General features: G+C 43.9%; 1 pseudogene; it reads left to right on the forward strand.

Moving 5' to 3' along the window:
- Positions 1-425: 425 nt before the first annotated feature.
- The window catches only part of LOC148136492 (uncharacterized), a 129,319-nt pseudogene continuing 113,156 nt past the window's right edge, over positions 426-16,588 (forward strand).

Consider the following 16,588-nt stretch of genomic DNA (forward strand, 5'->3'; position numbering starts at 1 on the left):
TTCAGGAGAAAGACGATGAAGCATTCTTGATTTCATTCATTTTAGCAAAGTACATGAAGTTGTCCGAGGATTTATGGGTAATGCTAGTCCAGACTGGATTGGTAGGCAGAGCTAGTGAGGTATTTGCCACACTGTCAGATGAGGTTTCACGAGATTATGAAACGGTTAAGCAGGCTATTTTAAGTGCTTATGAATTGGGACCAGAAGCATATAGATAACTGTTCAGCAACACAAGGAGGAACCAGGTCAAGCTAATGTTGAATTTGAAAGAATTAAACATAGTCACTTTGATCGATGGGTACGTGCTTTGAAACTAGGTAGGACATCTGACGCTGTCAGAGATCATTCTGCTTGTCGAGTTTAAACGCTCACTTCAAGAGATGGTAAGATATCACGTCGAGGAACTAAATGTTAACGAAGGGAGAATGGCAGCAGAATTTCCAGACGAGTACACACTGATTGATAAAACAAGCTTCCGGCCAGAATTATTTCTGGTGAGGGATAGAAGTTTGGAGAAGGGGACAAAAAGACCAAGCGGAGAGAGCACTGGCCAGAATTTACAACAGAATGAAAATAAAAAGAAGCCCAAGAAGGTGAACAGGACGTGGAAGGTCTCATGTGTTTTCACTGTAATGGAGCGGGATACAGAAAATTACAGTGCTCGTGGTTTCAAAACGGAACTGGGAAAAGGTGTTTACACTGCCAGAATGTGGGACCCGCAAAGAAGGTACTGTGAGAAAAGATGTGGTGCAAGAAGCTGAGCCAGTGGCATTGGTGAAGTTAGTAAAGGAGACACTAGAAAGAGCTGAAGATGTGCAGGAGAGTGCACAGCTTACGCAGGGTTTGCTTATGGAGTTAGTATCTGATCTCGACAAAGAATCCACCTCTGTCCATATCGTTTACTCAGAAAGAACAGGGGGAAAAACGCAAGAATTGTAAATTTAAGAGATACAGGATCTAACCAGCCGGTGATAGTAAGGGAGGAGCTAAAATGCACTCCTTCTGATCTGTAACCCGAGAGTATCATAATTTGTCGGATAGATGGACAGAAATGTAACGTTTTCCTATGTAATATCAGGTTGGAGTACACTGGGGAAATTACAGTAGGAGTAACTGACAGAATGTCAGTTCCAGGAATTCACTTTGTTGTTGGGAATGATTTCGGAGGATGCAAATTGGGAGTGACAATACTTGTTGTGGAAAAATCCAAGGAACTACAAGAAACTAAGGAATTGAACCAGCAATATCCAGATTTGGAGATGCCGGTATTGGATTGGTTGTACAAAGTAAAAAATAACACAACACCAGGTTTAGTCCAGCAGGTTTAATTGGAAGCCAGTGTGCTTCCAATTAAACCTGTTGGACTATAACCTGGTGTTGTGTGACGTTTAACAGAAATATCCTGGTATTTTCCCACACTGTATGGCAACCAGATCCCACTATCAGAAATCACAACATCAAGCGGAAATTAAAGATAAAGATAATGGAGTTGAGTTTCAATTAGCAGATACCCTGTTTGATGTCATAGTGCAGGAGACACCTGAACACGCACAGGATCAGACATAAATGTTTAGTCCTAAAAGGCAAAGAAACGTGAACAGTAAGACAAGATGATAAAAGATATGTGAGTGGATGCGTTCTCTGAAGAGGAGGCAAAGAATACATTGGAGTGTTGTTACCTGAAAGATAGAATCATGAGACGGAATTGGAGACCACGGCAGGTTAGTGCAGAGGAAATATAGGACGAAGTGCACCAGATTCTGTTGTCAGTAGCATACAGACAGCAAGTGCGATGGGTCCACGTGAACTACCTATAGGAGGTCAGCTTGGGGTAAGAGATACTCAGGCTAAGGTACAAAAAATATTTTAATGACATAGCGGCCAAAGCAAGGATGTGGTTAGATTTTGCTGTACGTGTCACACATGCCAAATGGTCGGTAAACCACAGGTGGTAATAAAACCAGCACCTTTGTTGTCAATTCCTGCATCGGAAGAACCTTTTACACATGTCATCATTGATTGTGTAGGTCCCCTCCCGAGAACTAAACGTGCGAATCATTATATTATTGTCATTTACCACAAATGACGTTCCTACCAGATTTCTGGAGGCAATTCCATCAAGGAGTATCAAGGCAAAAAAGGTGATAGAGGAGTTAGTTGTTTTTTTGACGTGGTATGGGCAATCAAAAGAGATTCAGTCGGACCAACACTGCTATGTTGTTTAAGGTGTTTATGGATTGGCTTGTTATACAGCACTTTACATCCAGTGCGTACAATCGTGAATTCCAGGGAGTTATCGAAAGATGATATCAGACCTTGAAGACCATGCTGACGGAAGAGTGTCTGGATTACCCGAATGATTGGATAAAGGTAACCCATTCGCATTGTTTACCGTCATAAATGCCCCAAAGGAATCTACTCAGTTCACACCATTTGCGTCACTATTTGTTCATGATGTGAGAGGCATTTGAAATTAATTAAAGAAAAATTGAAAGGACCAATATCAGAAATCTCACAACTCGATTATTCATTGGAGGTGACGGAGAGATTAAACCATACTAGTGAGTTAGTTAAACAGAACCTGAAGAGGGCATTGTGTAGAATAAAGCAGCTGGCAGATAAAAACTCTGAGATTCCGACGTTTTTTCCAGGGGATGTTACCAATGATAGAAGACTCGGATCAAAGCCAGGTTTAGTGGTCCCCATCAAATCGAGGAAAATTTGAGTCAGGTGAACTAATTAGTAATGTTGCCAGTTAGAAAAAAAAGTATCGGGCATGTCATGTGAACACGTTGAATCCAAGAGAGAAAGAATGGAGAAACAGAGGTTCGTTATTGTCACGCAGAGTGAGGAATGAAATAAAAATGATATGGATTTTGAGGCACCCAAATAAGTGAAGACGTCGTTGAGGAGTTGGATAAGTTAGGAAGCTATCTATCTCAAGAGCATAGAACGAAGTTGGAAGATTTGTTACTAGAGTATAAGGATGTACATAAGAATCAGATAGGGAGGTCTAACGCTATCTTATACGTCGTAAACGTAGGGAATATTGCTCCGAAAAAAAAGAATCACACCTCTGTCGGCTTAATTCTCTCAAAGCCGGACAGATCCAGGTTGAGGTGGAGGCCAAGATCATCATCGAGCCAAGCCAGAGTGAGTGGACTTTGTTGATCATCTTCGTTCCCAAACCGAATGGGACTCAATGATTCTGCGTGGGTTAAAGGAATGTCAACACTTTGACATAATCGGGCTCACGTCCACTTCCTCGATTGGAGGACTGGATCGAGAAATTCGGACAAGACAGTCACGTCACCAACTTCGACTTAATGCGTGGTTACTGACAGCTATCTTTGTGAGAGATGTCGAAAAACATTCTGTGTTTGTAACCCCAAATGGGCTATATTAGTTCAACATGGTACCATTTGGAATGAAGAACGCGCCCGCCACATTCCAAAGACTCATGAACAAAATTGTGGCTGGGTAAACAAACTGTGCAGTCTACTTGGACGCTTTAGTCACCTTTAGTAAATAAGATCATAAGACCATAAGGCATAGGAATGGAAGCAAGGCCATTCGGCCCATCGAGTCCACTCCGCCATTCAATCATGGCTGATCGGCATTTCAACTCCACTTACCCGCATTCTCCCCGTAGCCCTTATTTCCTTGTGACATCAAGAATTTATCAATCTCTGCCATGAAGACATTTAGCGTCGCGGCCTCCACTGCACTTTGCGGCAATGAATTCCACAGGCCCATCTGGCTGAAGAAATGCCTCCGCATTTCTGTTCTGAATTTACCCCCTCTAAGTCTATGGCTGTGTCCACGGGTCCTAGTATCCTCGCCTAACGAAATCAATTTCCTACCGTCCACCGTTTCCAAGCCATGTATTACCTTGTAAGTTTCTATTATATCTCCCCTTAATCTTCTGAACTCCAATGAATACAATCCCAGGATCCTCAGCCGTTCCTCATATGTTAGACCTTACCATCCCAGGGATCATCCGTGTGAATCTCTGATGGACACGCTCCAGTGCCAGTATGTCCCTCCTGAGGTGTGGGGACCAAAACTGGACACAGTACTCCAAATGGGGCCTAACCAGAGCTTTATAAAGTCTCAGTAGTACAACGGTGCTTTTATATTCCAACCCTCTTGAGATAAATGACAACATTGCATTCGCTTTCTTAATCACGGACTCAACCTGCATGTTCACCTTCAGAGAATTCTCGACTAGCACTCCCAGATCCTTTTGTACTTTGGCTTTATGAATTTTCTCACCGTTTAGAAAGTAGTCCATGCTTGTATTCTTTTTTTCCAAAGTGCAAGACCTCACCTTTGCTCACATTGAATTCCATCAGCCATTTCCTGGACCACTCTCCCAAGCTGTCTAGATCCTTATGCAGCCTCCCACTTCCTCAGTACTACCTGCCTATCCACCTAACTTCGTATCATTGGCAAACTTCGCTAGAATGCCCCGAGTCCCTTCATCCAGATCATTATTATATAACGTGAACAGCTGCGGCCCCAACACTGAATCCTGCGGGACACTGCTTGTCACCGGCTGCCATTCCAATAAAGAATCTTTTATCCCAATTTCTCTGCCTTCTGTTAGGCAGCCAATCCTCAATCCATACCAGTAGCTCACCTCGAACACTATGGGCCCTCACCTTACTCAGCAGCCTCCCGCGTGGAATCTTATCAAAGGCCTTTTGGAAGTCTAGATGGACCACATCCACTGTGTTTCCGTGGTCGAATACTGGAAAGATCATATGGTACAGGTGGCTGAGGTCTTTGAACGACGATGAGAGGCAAACCTGGTGATAAAATTAAATCGAATGGAATTCACGAAAGCAGAGGTGACCTCCTTGGGTCAGAACATCAGTCATTGAAGGTTTACCCCAAGGAGCGCGAAGACGAACGCTGTTGAGGAATTTCCATGACCAACATCAAAGAAAGAAGTGTTCGATTCTTTCGACTCAGTGGATTCTATTGGAAGAATGTTTCAAACTTCAGCAGTATAGTGGCACCTTTAACCGAATTGCTGAAGAAGAACACAACATGTATTAAAAGTCAAGGAGGCATTCTACCATTTGAAATGGATATTAACCAACAAAACAGTTTTAGCTGCACGTAGTTTATCAAGACCTTTTCATGTCGTCATCGATGCTAGTGACATTGGAGTTCGAGTTATACTCCGACAGGAAAATTAAGATAGGATTCAAATACCAAATTGTTACTTTCTGAAGACTGTGTTGCTGGAAAAGCGCAGCAGGTCCACACCGCCCCGCCGAAGTGCAACCCACCCACAAAATTGCAATCCAGTCTGAATTGAGTATATTGACAATTTTAAAAGATAATGTTACAATCAGATGCTCCGGGGTACAATAAGGGGAAAATTGAACAGTTGAGAGCAGAACTGCCAAGTCCAAACATGCAATACACTACATTTAAAAAACTCTCTTCAAAGTACGTTTTCGATCAGTAACCTGAGACGCAGATATTCCTAACAAGCAAGAAAGAAGACACGAGAATATCCGAAGACAAGAATTGACAGTTGCCGGGTTTTGAGATGTTGTTTTGTAAATCTTAATGGGAAGGTTATCGGACTAGTAGTCATGAAGGGAAGGTAAAAGATGGATGAGAGAAATAAATTGTAAATAGCGATTAGTTAAATATTCTCTGATATACTTTAAGAAGCAAAGTTATTTATTTTTAATTTACATAGTTGTTGGCCACTCGACGTTTTACAGATTACGGCATGGGTAAATCTTTTCTATGTTACTGATTTTAAATTAAGCTTGAGAAGTTACCTCATATTGTAACACTTCAAATTGGATTGTTGTAGCAGGTTCTCTCTAATCACTTTGATTCCATCGCTTTCTGTGAGTTCTGTTCACTACAACGATTTCAATATGCCCCGTGTTATCGAGCGACCGTCGAATATTATATTGTCGGCACAGTGTTCTGCCAGGTTTGCATTCATAACGTGTCACCGCGAATCAGACACAATCAAACCACACCTTCTCTGCCTCAGCAATTCGGGCAGCTGGCTTGCTGACCGTTTTGACATTCTCGTCAGCCTTTATGAATTGGACCTGATAAGGCTATAGATCAAATCAGTCAGATCTGGATGATGACTGGCTGCGATATAGAGATCATATCTAATAGCAGGAACCCTTCATCATGGAACGAGTACAGATTGCAGTAGATGACGTGCTTGACAAAGCAAGAACTCCCCCCAAAGATAATGTGCACTTACCAGAATACCTGAAAACAAAATGCTCACGGAACACTGGTCATTAACTCAGTTTCTCTCCCTCTCGCCGCAGGTCTGTCAGACCTGCTGAATTTCTCCACTGTTTTTTTTTCATACTGCTGTTTTTGCACTGCTTTGAATTGGCGAAGGAGTGTTTGTGCATTTCAAGAAATAAGGACGCTCGGCCTAGGTCAGTTGTCCTACAAGGGCGGTGGGAATGATTGAAGGAAGAGCTTTTGAACAGTCTCCAATCAGACAGAATAGCGAACGTGCGGAAACTGTGTTGCTGGAAAAGCGCAGCAGGTCAGACAGCATCCAAGGAGCAGGAGAATTGACGTTTTGGCCATGAGCCCTTCTTCAGGAATAGCGAACGTGACAACTACAAAGCGGACAGATCAATGGAATCTCCAAAGAATCATAAAGGGTTTCTGAATATTTCATCTTCTCCTGCCATGTTTCAAAAACTTGCATTGAATGCGTACTAATATGTGCTTGACAACCCGGTCCCTCTGGTCTAGCCCAAATGCCCCCATGCATGGAAATGCCAACAAAATGCCCAATTGTTCGGCGAGGTTGATTGGAATTCCACCATGGCACTCCACTGGAAATGTCGTCTGGCACGTCACACTCTCATTCCCCCAAACCAGTGGATGACTGCCCTTGGCAAAATCGTCATCATTTCAATGACGACTGATTGAGATTGCCGTTCTTTCTCCACATATTGAAGGATCGGATAACCTTTCTCCCACAAAAAGACACAGTCATCCAACACAGCCACTTTCCAATTTAAAAATAGAAACGATAGTTCTGAGAAGAGTGACTGGATCCTAAATGTTGACTCTGCCTCTCTCGCGCGCGCACAAGTCTTTCTTTCTCTCTCCACAGACATAGATAGAACATAGAACATAGAAGAATACAGCGCAGTACAGGCCCTTGGGCCCTCGATGTTGCGCCGATCCAAGCCCACCTAAACTACACTAACCCACTATCCTCCATATACCTATCCAATGCCCTCTTAAATGCCCATAAAGAGGGAGAGTCCACCACTGTTACTGGCAGGGCATTCCATGAACTAACGACTCGCTGAGTGAAGAACCTACCCCTAACATCAGTCCTATATCTACCCCCCCTTAATTTAAAGCTATGCCCCCTTGTAATACCCGACTCAATACGCGGGAAAAGGTTCATACTGTCGACCCTATCTAACCCCCTAATCATCTTGTACACCTCAATCAAGTCACCCCTAAACCTTCTTTTCTCTAGTGAAAACAGCCCCAAGTGCCTCAGTCTTTCCTCATACGATTTTCCTTCCATACCAGGCAACATCCTGGTAAACCTCCTCTGCACCCGTTCCAATGCCTCCACATCCTTCCTATAGTATGGCGACCAAAACTGCACACAATATTCCAGATGCGGCCGTACCAGAGTCTTATACAACTGCATCATGACCTCAGGACTCCGGAACTCAATTCCTCTACCAATAAAAGCCAGTACGCCATATGCCTTCCTCACCGCACTATTTACCTGGGTGGCAACTTTCAGAGATCTGTGTACATGGACACCAAGATCCCTCTGCTCATCCACACTACCAAGTATCCGACCATTAGCCCAGTACCCCATCTTTTTGTTATTCTTCCCAAAGTGAATCACCTCGCACTTAGCTACATTGAATTCCATCTGCCACCTTTCTGCCCAGCTCTGCAGCTTCTCTATATCCTGCTGTAACCTGCCACATGCTTCCTCACTGTCAACAACTCCTCCGACTTTCGTGTCATCCGCAAACTTGCTCACCCAACCTTCTAACCCCTCTTCCAGGTCATTTATAAAAATGACAAACAGCAATGGTCCCAAAACAGATCCTTGCGGAACACCGCTAGTGACGGCACTCCATGAAGAAACTTTGCCATCAACTACTACCCTCTGTCTTCTTCCATCCAGCCAATTCCTAATCCAAACCTCCAACTCACCCTCAATGCCATATCTCCGTATTTTCTGCAGTAGCCTACCATGGGGAACCTTATCAAACGCCTTACTAAAATCCATATATACCACATCTACCGCTTTCCCCTCATCAACCTCCTTCGTCACCTTTTCAAAGAATTCAATAAGGTTTGTGAGGCACGACTTGCCCTTCACAAAACCATGCTGACTATCCTTGATCACATTATTCCTATCTAGATGTGCATAAATCCTATCCCTTACAATTCTCTCTAAGACTTTGCCCACAACAGAAGTGAGACTCACCGGCCTATAGTTACTAGGGCTATCCCTACTCCCCTTTTTGAACAAGGGAACCACATTTGCTATCCTCCAGTCTTCTGGGACTACTCCTGTAGACAAAGAGGACATAAAAATCAAGGCCAATGGCTCTGCAATCTCCTCCCTTGCTTCCCAGAGAATCCTAGGATAAATGCCATCAGGCCCAGGGGACTTATCTATTTTCACCTTTTCCAGGATTTCCAACACCTCTTCTCTACATACCTCAAAGCCATCCATTCTACTTATTTGTGCCTCAGTATTCTCATCGACAACAATGCCCTGTTCCTGAGTGAATACTGAAGAAAAGTATTCATTCAGTGTCTCCCCAATCTCTTCCGCCTCCACACGCAACTTCCCCCTACTATCCTTGACTGGACCTATTCCTACCCTAGTCATTCTTTTATTCCTAACATACCTATAGAAAGCCTTAGGGTTTTCCCTAATCCTATCTACTAAGGACCTTTCATGTCCCCTCCTTGCTGCTTTTAGCTCTCTCTTCAGGACCTTCCTGGCTACCCTATAACTCTCAATCGCCCCAATTGAACCTTCACGTCTCATCTTGAGATAGGCCGCCCTCTTCCATTTAACAAGGGATTCCAATTCCTTATTAAACCACGGCTCCCTCGCACGACCCTTTCCTACCTGCCTGACAGGCACATAATTATCAAGGACACTCAATAGTTGCCCCTTGAACAAGTTCCACATATCATTTACACTCTTGCCTTGGAGTCTACTTTTCCAAGCCACACATCCTAAGTCATGCCTCACCGCATCATAATTTCCCTGACCCCAGCTATAATTCTTGCCCTGTAGTACACACTTATCCCTCTCCATCACGAGTGTAAAAATCACCGAATTATGGTCACTATCCCCAAAGTGCTCACCTACCTCTAATTCTAACACCTGGCCTGGTTCGTTACCCAGAACCAAATCCAGTATGGCCTCACCTCTTGTTGGCCTGTCTACATATTGTGTCAGGAAACTCTCCTGCACACATTGAACAAACACTGACCCATCTAACGAACTTGAGCTATAGCTTTCCCAATCAATATCAGGAAAGTTAAAGTCCCCCATAACCACCACCCTATTACTGTCACTCATCTCCTGAATCACCTTCCCAATCCTTTCTTCAATGATTCTAGGACTATTAGGAGGCCTGTAAAAGACTCCTAACAGGGTGACCTCACCTTTCCTATTCCTAACCTCAGCCCAAACTACCTCAGATGGCAAGTCCTCATCCATCGTCCTTTCCACCGCTGTAATACTATCTTTGACAAGCAATGTTGCTGAATGTTCTCAGACGTGCTGAATGTTCTCAGCCGTTTCAGATTTCCAGCATCCAGCCTTCCCATTTTCTATCCAATCACCTCCTGGCTCACTCAAAATTACAGACTGGGCCCCTTCCCCATCTGCCTGGGGACGGGCTGCCTCAGAAATTGGATACCTGTATTCCTCTCAGTTGTTGGATGCAGTAAGCAAAGAACAATGTCGACAAAGGGCAGAGGAACAGGTATTCACGGCCAAGTGAAAGAGATAGAGGTTGGGGTGGGGAAAGCTTTGGTGCTGAGTGGACTCCCAGTGTAACTGAGATTTTTATTTCCAAGAGCCGATTGCCATGACCAGCGCTGACTCCTTCCTGCTGCCATCTTCATTTTGGTTGTACAACACATGATATCGGGGAGCCATACAAACGACCACCTCATGCATTATTGAGGAGAAGCTGCGGATGGAGAACAGATGGAGAACAGAACAACTTGCTGTGGATCCAAGACCCCAGCCCCAACCCGGAAATCTCAAGGCAGGAACCCAGGGTCAAAGCGGGGAAGCATTCAAGTATTCAGCTCTGACCTCAACCTATTACGTCATTCAGTCAGATTGTTATCTATCACCCTTCAGCATCCTGAACCTCAGGGTTAATTTCTGGATACTTTTTCGGTGGCACTCAAAGGGAGACAGTTTTGCAAACAGGCGCCCTCCCCCACAACCCTCTCGTGCTTCCTGCAGAACGACTGAAATCCAGTTTTCTGCCCCAACATTTATTACTTGAATCAATTTGGGTAAATCGATGGGGGTGGGAGGATGGGAGGATGGTGGAAAGGTCAGTCAAAGTTTCCACGACACGGGATCAAATCCAAACGCAGCCCTCAGAATGGAATGTGAAACTAGTTAAGACATCTGGAAAACGAACTGAATCTGAGTAATGATTGTTAAACTGATCATCAATTGGTGTAAAAACCGAATCGGAGTCACTCACGTATTCTGAGGAAAGAAAATCTGCTGTCTTTACCTGGTCGGGCCGATATGTGACTCCAGACGTACGATTCTGGGTGGAGGGGTGATGTTTCTCTTAATCCAGCGATACGTGTCTGTAGAATACCTTTCCCCAGACAGGGCTAAGGAAGTGTACCAAATGAAGATAAACAACTCGGCAAACATTGTGATCGAGATCCATAATCACAAAAAAAGACTGGACGGCCCATCAATTCTGTGCCAACCACCTCGCTCTTCTAATACACATTTCCCCAACCATTGGCCCACAGCCTAGGTATGGCGAGTGCCTATGTCAATCAACCTTCAATTTGGTAAGGGCTGCTGTACATGCACACCAGTCCATGCCACCCTGACTCTCTCACACTGACTAATACATTTCACTCTGACGCCCGCAAACTCACTCTGTCAGCATAATCCCATAACACTCACTCCGTCACCATCACATTGACCACGTCACACTCAAAGTTGTCCTGAACCCTTCACTCGCATACCATCACTATTAACCTGACAACCACACACGGACTCCGTCACTGTCAATCTGACTCTCTCAGCTACATCCCGTCACCATGACCATTCACACTCACTCCATCGAAATCAGCGGAATCGCCTTGCACTCATTGCATCAGCATTATCCTGATCTCACACACTCACTCGATCACTGTCAACCTGCCCCAACTCATGCTCACTTTTGACACCCACACACTCATACCATCACTCTGATCCCCACACACTCACTCCTTCAAAGGGAACCTGACCCACTCACGCACACCACGTTACTTTCACCCTCACTCTCTGACATTCACGTTATCACCGGTCTCCTGCACGCTCTGCTCTCAATCCTCCACCATCACAGTCACTGACTCGACCATTTCCCAAACTGCGCAGTCACCTATGAACCCCTCCACAGCGAATCCCCTATAAATAGTCTTTGACTCCATTCCCAATCGATTCCCCAAGTAACAGACATTGGGTCTCACCCAATCCATTCCTCGTGTAATAGATTGTTATCCCACCCCCGCTCTTCAGCCCTTCGCAGGGATTAAAATGTTCCCTTCCCCACATTTGCCCTCTCGTAACTGTCAGTTTTATCACATACCACACCGTGTCCCGTAGCAATGGCAATTGAGCCAAGCACCGTAATGCTACCTTACCAATGCCTGAAGCTTCACACCACAGTCTGCTCCCTTCGCAATGGTAGGTGAGAGATGAATTGAGGTGTAAATGGTTGGATAGAGGGAAATTCGAAGGTACGGAGTGCAAGATAGCGATAGAGTGAAAGGGGATGGGGAATGGAGGGACGGTGAAATCGAGACTGTAAATGGGAAGAGGAGAGAGGGAGAGCTACATGGTGAAAATGAGAGAGCGATGAGAAGGGAAAGGGAAGAAGGGAGAGAGATGAATTGTATCGAGGCTGAGTCAGAGTGGGTGACCCAGAAGTAAAAGCAAGGACAGCCGACTTACACCATAAGCCTGTGCTCACGCCCAGTCGCCTCCCCTTCCCTGAGGACCAAGACTTGGGGCTGAGTCTGTCTCTCTCCAGGTCAGCTTGTTCAACACAAAAACAAACAACAAGATAGTTCACACTGCTGCTTGGTACTTTAATTAACATTTTTATTGTTTCCAAATTGAAGATACAGATACAGTCAGTGGTATTGTACCTTTTATCACTGGTCTCTGAGTTTGGAGAAACACTGAAATGTGCCCCATAACCCACTGTTGCATTCGGTTGGACAACTCAGTATCTGTTTCAATAGCGGCTGACTGGTTCATTGCTGAGACTTTGAACTGAAAAAAAACTGAGTAAAATGATTAATGAGTGAATTTGATTGATTGATGAATTTGGATAAAGGGATGTTTCAGCACATTCTTCAGCTGCTGTCTGAACTTAGTCTGGGTCATGACATAAATCGCGGTGTTTGTGCAGCAACCAAGGAGCTGTAGCATGAAGCCCAATCCCTGCACAAACTTCGGTAGATGCAAAGGTGTATCCACAATATACATCATCCGTCTCCATATGGAATACACCATTAATGTTCACCATAAAAGGATGAAATTGGCTGAGATCATAAATAGCAAAATAATGGATTTTTTTCGATTTCTCATTTCTGTGTCACACTGAGCGTCCCCATTGTTGTGGGACCTGAGTCTCCTGCGGGCTCTGCTCGTCACTAAAATGTGTCTGACAGTGAAAACGTTAAGCAGCAGAATCAGGAGTAATGGGATACCCAGTGTTAAAATGTGCTGGATGAACTCGATTGCAACCCAGACACGGGATGATCGAACATCGAATGTTACCTGACAAAACCAGGGATCGTTCAACCACCAATAACGAGTAGTGAGCATAAAATGCCAGGAAATGTTCTTTAAGCAGCTCAACACAGTCACTGTTCCCAAAACCACAGCCGCCATTTTCATACTGCAGTATTTACTTTTCATCTTTCTGGCAACAAATGGCCACAAATCGATCAAAAGTGAAAGTGACAGTGAATCAGACAGTATAGTCAGTGGCTGTATAAAGCAGAATGGCATGGATATTACACGCGGGAATAGACTCCAGGAAAGAAAACTGTTACTGATAAACAATGGGCATGTGTCTCAATATCAGGTCGTGGATAATGACCAGGAGATCCGTCACTGCCATGGCCCCCAGGTAACGACCAACACATGGAGACAATCCACAATCTTTATGAAGCAGGATGTAGATCGTCACTACGTTCACTGTCAGGAAGGAAAACAAACAAATTATACATCAGTCTGGAGGCAAAGTTACCAGTTTGATTGAGGACCAAGTGAGATTTTTAAATGTGACACGTGATTCAGAGATTTATTTACATAATTGGAGATGCAATAACAAATGGCAAGATGTGAATTACTGTTAAAATTGTGACATAAAACACAAGAAACCCTCCTTCCCCAAACACTCAGACAGACAGCCATAACGCCAGATGGTTTCTGCAATGCTCACACACAGTCGATCACTATAGGGCAGACACCAATCACATCTTTCCAGTTGAGAATACGGGAGGGAGAAAGTTTTGCTGTGCAAAAGGAAACCTTCCCATTTCCTTTAAGATAAACGGAGAAGAATTATTTTTGTCTTCTGTTCTAAATTGCAATCAATCCTCTGTCGTAAAGCAATGTAAATGCAGAGAAAATACATTTAAACATTTTGCTGCCTGAGGGGACTTCAAAACAGTGTATGCTTCGCCCTGGAAAACCGACCTTCCCTCTGGGTGTATTTCCTTGTTCAGTTCACTGACTTATGGACGTTTATATATAATGTCAGGGATAGTATGTTCCAGGAAATTGGTTGAGAATGTTTTGTTCAATGTCTGTACGCAGTTTTCCGTGGACTGTCGGGTACAAATGCTCCCGAGAATGTCGGGCATAGACTGTTCTGGGGAATATCAGGGATAGAATATTCCCTGGAATGTCGGATATAGAATGCTCCAGGGAATGTTGGGTATACAGTGATATCGAGAATGTCAGGTACAAAATGTTCTGCAGAATGTCGTGTAACAAACGACTCTGGGACAGTCACGTATGGCTTTTTGCAGAGAATATTTGTTTCAGAATATGCTGGCACTGGTCAGCGATAGAATTTTCGCGGAAGATCGGGTGTAACACGTTCTGGGTACAGAACCTTCGGGGAATGTCGTGTACAGAATGTTCCAAGGGTATCAGCTACAGAATGTTCTGTGGAACGTCGGGTATAGAACGTTGCAGCAAATGTCGCTTTTCTAATAGTTGGGGTAGAGGCACGTGTCTGCGAAATACCAGCTATCGAGCATTCCAGGGAATGTTTTGGATGCAATGTTACGGAGAATATGGGTATTAGAAAGTTCTGACGAGTGTAGGATATTGAATGTTTCAAGGAATGTTGGGTACAGAATGTCCCAGTGAATGTTAGGCATGGCCAATTGCAGACAAAGTCACTTTTAGAACATTACGTGGGAGTCAATTGTAGAATGTTCTAAGCAATGTCGTGTATCGATTGTTCTGGTGATTGTTAGGCATAGAAGGTTCCGCGTAACATCAGTTACAACAGGTTCCAGAGAAAGTCGGGAATTGAATGTTCCAGGGATCATCGGCCTTAGAATGTTCCAGGGAAAGTCGGGTTCAGAATGTTCGGTGGAATGTAAGTTATACAATGCTCCCGAGAATGTTAGTTACAGACTATTCCAGGAATTGACGGTTACACAGTGTTTCAGAAAATGTTATGTGTAGAATGTTCTGGGCTACATCATGTGAAAGGTACTGGGGTGTGTTGGTTGCGGAGTGTGTCGGGGAATGTCAGGTGCACACGGTTGTGGGGAATGTCGCCGAGTGAATAGTACAGACAATGTCAGTTTTACAATGTTCCAGGTAGCGTCAGGTACAGAAAGGTCTGGGAAGTATCGAATATAGAATATTCCATGGAATGTCAGTTGCAGATTGTTCTGAAGAAGGTCTGGTATAAATTGTTGCGATTAATTTCAGGTACAGAATGTTCTGGGGAATCACGAGCATAGAAATTTCTGAGTAATGTTGGGTGAAGAATTTTCTGTAGAATATCAGGCACAGAATGTTATTGGGAATGCAGGGAATGTAAGATTGCATGGAATGTCGGTAACACAATGTTCCAGGAATGTCAGTCACGAGCGTCCTGGAAATGTCGGTATATCATGTTCTGTAGAATGTTGTTTATAGAATACTCTAGGGATGTCGGATAAATGATATTCTTGGAAATGCTCGTTTCAGAATATTCCGAGAAATGATGGGTTTCGATGTTTCCGTGGAATATCAGTTGCATTATGTTACGAAGAATGTTGTGTATAGAATGTTTTGGGTGAATGTCGAGCATACATTTTTCCAGGGAATGTTGTACATCGAATGTTCTGGGGATTGTCGGTTGTCGAATGCTGCAGGGAATGTCGATTTGAGAATGTTCAGGCTCGTGCCAGGTATCAAGTGTTTGGGGAATGTCAACTATAGAATGTCCAGGGAATGTCAAGAATAAAATGTTGAGGGAATGTTGGGTACAGAATGTTCCAAGGAATTTCATTCAGAAAATGTTCTGGGTAATGTCATGTCTCGAACATCATAGGAATGTCAGTTACAGGAAGTCATGGGGTGTGCCGGATGTAGCATGTTGCACAAAATGTTAGTTTACGAAGGTTCCTTTGAGAGACATATACAGCATGTTCTAGTTAAAGTCGGGTATCGAATACTCTGCAGAATATGGATTGTAGTACAGAATGATGCAGGCTATGTCAGTTAAACAATGTTCCAGGGAATATCAGGTAGAGAACATTCAGAATGCCGGGTTTAGAATGTTCCTGGGAATGTCGGGTGCTGAATCTTCTCGGGAATGCGTATTAAAGCATATTCTGTAGAATGTCCCGAAGAATGGCGGGTACTGAATGTTCCGAGGACAGTCTTGCAAACGATGTTCTGAGGAGTGTTTAAGATTGCATGTTCCTGGGGAAGTTGGGTGCAGATTGTTGCAGAGATGATAGGACATAGAATGTCTTGCGGAATGTCTGGTATGGAATGTTCCAAGGAATGTCATTTTTACAATCTTCTGTGAAATGTTGGGAGGAGAATAATCTGGGGAATGTTGGGTATGGAATGTTGCAGAGATTGCTAGTTTTAGAATCTTTTGGAGAGAATCAGATATGGAATGTTCCTGGGATTGTCTGTTCTAGAATGGTCTCGATAATTTCTGTATTAAAAGTTCCACAGTCCAAAAATGTGCAGGTTAGGTGAATTGACCATGCATAATTGCCCGCAGTGTTAGGTGCAGTGGTAAATGTAGGGGAATGG

Source organism: Chiloscyllium plagiosum, unplaced genomic scaffold (assembly GCF_037043375.1).
Source record: "Chiloscyllium plagiosum isolate Xiang-an unplaced genomic scaffold, Cpla_swu_hap1 HiC_scaffold_45, whole genome shotgun sequence".
NCBI classification, from domain to species: Eukaryota; Metazoa; Chordata; class Chondrichthyes; order Orectolobiformes; family Hemiscylliidae; genus Chiloscyllium; species Chiloscyllium plagiosum.